General features: G+C 48.2%; 1 long non-coding RNA gene across 1 annotated transcript; it reads left to right on the forward strand.

Moving 5' to 3' along the window:
• Nucleotides 1-3,743: 3,743 nt before the first annotated feature.
• LOC149997085 (uncharacterized) lies at nt 3,744-4,206 on the forward strand. Its single transcript, XR_016514324.1, has 2 exons — nt 3,744-4,028; nt 4,105-4,206. It is a non-coding gene; the product is annotated as an uncharacterized LOC149997085 (long non-coding RNA).
• Nucleotides 4,207-4,627: the final 421 nt, after the last annotated feature.

Consider the following 4,627-nt stretch of genomic DNA (forward strand, 5'->3'; position numbering starts at 1 on the left):
GTCAGTACTTCTCACCATTCTGACATATGGCTCCTCTCTGCCTTACTTTTCAGGAGCCTCAGTCAATCAGCGAGCCCAGTGACCTGAGCAACCAAAAGTATACCTTCTTTGGTCATGAAGCTCTTGCCCAGAGAGTCTGCATTTCAGAATTTTGACCCATTTTCCTGGTTGTCCACTTTTCCTAGGTCTGTGTTTCGCCCTGTTTATTTCCCTGTTTGGATTCTCTACATCTTCACCTAAACCCATGGGGTCTTTATGCCGTGTCCATGTTCCCTCAGTTCTCATGATGCCTCTGATTCCTGCTTCCTCGCAATCCCACCAACACTCATCCCTTCAAAGAACCCTGAAGACCACAGTGAACTGTCTGGTCTCCCCACTCCCAACATTGAAAGTGAGGAAGGGAGGCCCCTGTGCACCTCCCTCCCTTGTGTTATTTCCTCAGGGGCAGCTCCACGAGGCAGAGGTGAGGTTGTCTAGTTCTGTCTGGATTCCACTGCCATCTGCCATGCCCAGCTCTAAGCAGTGAATGTTCCCATTAAAGACATGCCCCTCCCCACCCAGGCTGCATAGTCCTGGGCCAGGATGGGGCCAAGAGGGGAGAGAGTCAGCTGTGCGCCTGCTCCTCTCCCTGCCCTCAGCCTGAGATCAAGGCACCGACCAGGGAGAGAGCACCTGTGGGAGGAGGAGACATGGCAGCCTCGCCCATGTGTGAGAAATTGTGCAGCTTAGTGAGTCCCTGTTTAATAAATTGGGAGGGAAAGTCAAAACAAAATTCACAATGAAAATCTCTGCATCATCAACAAGGAAGCAGTACCAAGAAAACTCAAGGTGTGAATGTGTTGGTAAAAACTATTTCCTACTTAAGTTCTAGTCAATAATAAATTAGATCTCAAAAAGGTCTGTTATGAGATCCCATTAATGTTATCTAAGAAAACAAAACTTGCAAAGAAAACTGTATATTAATAATGTTATCTGTGAATGCAGAACTAAAATAGAATATAGGTTTTCATTCAGTCAAATTCATGGATAATTTTATGCATTGATCTAGATTTTCATTCATTGATTTAAACATTTTGCTGTATTTAAATTCTCAAAGTAATGCAACCACTTTTTAACATGTTCACACACAGAGCATGCCAAACTGACGCTAGGTGGTTTTTCACCCCCAAACATTCCCCAAAGTAAGATCGATTAAGAGTCTGGTGCATACCATTCTAGAAATGTTTTGTCTCATGTAACGTTATATGTTCATTTTATTTTCCTATTTTAAGGTTGTCGGTTTTTTGACTGAAGTTGATCCTTCGGTCTAATCATGATGTACAATAAACATATCTTCAGATAAAAACATATAATTTCTCTCATTTGTAAACAAACAGCATTATACTCATTTTAAGTATAAATTACATATTTTAAAAAATATTTGTTAGGTCTAATTCTCATGTGTACCACATATCAAACTTACTTGGGGAAAGGCTCCTCTCAAATAAAATGGATAATTTTAGTAAAATGCTCCAAAGAACATCATTCCTCAGGGCTCCCTGCAAACCTGTTTTCTCTGCTTAAAGAAAAGATTCCTAGGAGTGAGTCACTCTGCAAAAACCTAGTGAATGACAGTTGTATTTAAGTCACAGGAACATGGACAGAAAATATTGATTTACACAGCACCACCCACCGGCAATTTACACAGGGTCTTCCTTTCAACCACCTCTCAGTACCTGGATGGCCTCCTTGCTCCTCAGGGTCACAGGGGAGTCACAAGGAAGAGAGCTCTGGCCTTCAAGGGAGAGTTACACACAAGGAAAGAACCAGGTTCTGTTCTGCACAAAAGGGGACATTCCTCTGTGGGACAGTCACTGCTCTGGACTTGAGTCTGTTCTAAGTAAGAGGAGTTTGTAGAAGACACGCACCTCAGTCCTGGGTCTGTAATGTATAACATATGTTTTGTGTATGCAAATATTTATTTGTATATATTCATAAACATATGTATATATAATACATATAGGTATGTGTATATATACATTAATGTAGTGAATCAATTTTTAAAGTGTATCCTCTAAAATGAGTGCATGAATAAATTCATTAATTTATTATGTTAATTTACCAAAAAGCCATATGTTTTCCTTTTGGGTTGCTCTTCTCTCTAACCTGGAATTTCATGAGTTTGCACCTCTGTGAAGTCGATGACAAAAAGGGGTAAGACACGTGATTTTGGAGGTGGGAACGCTGGTTATGGACAAGCAGGAAGGAGATGGAGGAGGGGAGAGCCTTCACAGACAGGGCCCCTCCCATGGAAGGGCTTGTGCTGCTCTAGTCCACCCTCAGGACACAGGTGTGCCCTCCTCTCCTCTGCCTCCCCCTCCCATGGGTCCCTGCAGCCATGGAGACACTGCCCTCCTTGCCCTAGCTGCATGCTGGTGGGAGTCCTCGGGCCTGGGGGTCCTCCACGCCATCTCCCCACCCCCCTCCCGTGCCTGGTTCCTCCTGCTCCAGTGGTCCAGGCTCTGGCCTGGCCCCTTTCCTTAGCCCCAGGGCCTGGTTCATGCGAGGCATCCTTAGTTATCTCTGTAAAGGATGAATAAATGATGAGTGCATGAATGCCACACCCAGTGACTCCTGGCAGATGGTCACTTTTTATACCTTTGGCCTCCTCTGAAGGAGGAAAGCAGTCTCTGCACCACTGACTGTCTCTGAGTTTTTCTAACACGTCTCTACACTTTCAGACCACGGTCTCAGTGTGACAAATGTACCATAAGCCCAATACACAGTCGCCACACCTGACCTCACCTGTGTCAGTGGGGCACCCCTGCCTTTCTCACGGATGCCCTTCATCCACCTGACACTCTGGATCGTTTCTCCCACCTTTCCAGCCAGGGGTTCAGTTGGTCATTTCCTTATGTCCTATCTCAGGGCATGTGCCATTTCACCCCAACCCAGTGTTCTCTGTTGTCTTCATTCTCTGAATGTCCCCTTGCACTCTCCCTGTCTTATGTTTTATCCTAGAACTTTCCACAGGGCTAAGTCTCTGATGTGCAGGACTGGCTACAGGCACAGCTGGATTTTAAATGTCCCAGAACACTGGGCGAAGTCTCAGCATGGCCCCGCAGTGGTTCCTCTGGACACCCAGACTCTGTTCAGTCCCTGCTCAGTCCCCGCTCAGTCCCCATGCTCTGCAGGAAACTCATGTGTGTAGCCTCCTCTCCTCCCTGCTCCGGAAGGGCAAGCATTCCTCACCTTCTGTGTCTTCCTCCATGAGGTCTGCGTCCCTTTTATGAGCTTCTGTTTACACTCAGCACCGAGAGCAAGCCGCCTCATTTGAGACCCCTGTGGGGCCAGAGCCACTTTGCTCTCTGTTCCCCTCGTGTGACCTCAGCTCCTTAGGAGTCCTCAGGCTCTCCTGGGTCAGGAGTCATTTGTGCCCAAATCCGTGCCGGTGACACCAGGACTGCACCTGCATCGTTCCCTCTGGGGATGGGATGGCTCTTGTCCCCTGTGGCGGATGACTCTTGCGTGTTGAAAACAGTCAAGGAGTGAGGTCAAAGCGAGATGTTGATGTTGGAGCAGCTTGAAAGAGGAGCGGTTTGCCCGGGGACCAGCAGAGGGCGCTGCGAGACCGTCTCAGCAAAACAGGAGCTCACAGCGAGGCAGTCTTCAAGTGGCAGGAGACCCCAGGGCTGGGCCCTTTAATACCTGTGACCACAGGGCACGCATGACCTCTCTGAGCCTCACCCAGTTCCCTACACGTGGCTCTCTGTGAGGTCCCAGCAACTACTTCCTCCCAGCCTTACCCATGGGGAAACTAGGGCACCAGGCTGGCCTCCTCCTGCAAGGGCTACACACCCTGTGGGTGAACCTGGGAAAAGGCAGGCGCTGGAGCCATATTTGCATGCGCAGCCCCTCCTCTGTGAAGTCAGCTGGGAGGGGATAAGAGAGGCCTGGACAGCCCAGCCTCAGCTCTGTGGACGAAGGAGCAGCCATGTTCACCATGGCCTGGACCCCTGTTCTCCTCGTGCTCCTGTCTCACTGCACAGGTAGGGACAGGACCCAGAGACCCAGAGTACCTGCACCCTGACCCTTTTGTTCACTCCCATGTGTCTGTGTTTGCAGGTTCCCTCTCTCAGACTGTGCTGACCCAGCCGCCCTCTGTCTCTGCATCTCCGGGAGCAACAGCCAAACTCACCTGCACCCTGAGTAGCGACCTCAGTGTTGGACGCTATAACATGTACTGGTACCAGCAGAAGCCAGGGAGCGCTCCCCGGTTTTTTTTGTACTACTACTCAGACTCAAGCAATGAACTGGGACCTGGGGTCCCCAGTCGAGTCTCTGGATCCAAAGACAACTCAGCCAATGCTGCGCATTTGTTCATCTCTGGGGTACAGCCCGAGGATGAGGCTGATTATTACTGTCAAGTGGGTACAAGCAGTGGTTAGCACAGCAACAGAGACAGATGAGGAAGTGTGGTAAGAACCCTGGGTCTCGTTGTGTCTAAGTTTCTGACACATTCATTGAGTTGGTAAACAACTTACTGATAATAATGATAGACCTAAGCCCCAAGGTTTCTGGCTTAAATGATGCTACACTATAATTCTTTCCAATTTTTATATAAAATGTCCAGATGACCCTTAAAAGT

Source organism: Furipterus horrens, unplaced genomic scaffold (assembly GCF_987537825.1).
Source record: "Furipterus horrens unplaced genomic scaffold, mFurHor1.1.pri manual_scaffold_11, whole genome shotgun sequence".
Lineage (NCBI taxonomy): Eukaryota > Metazoa > Chordata > Mammalia > Chiroptera > Furipteridae > Furipterus > Furipterus horrens.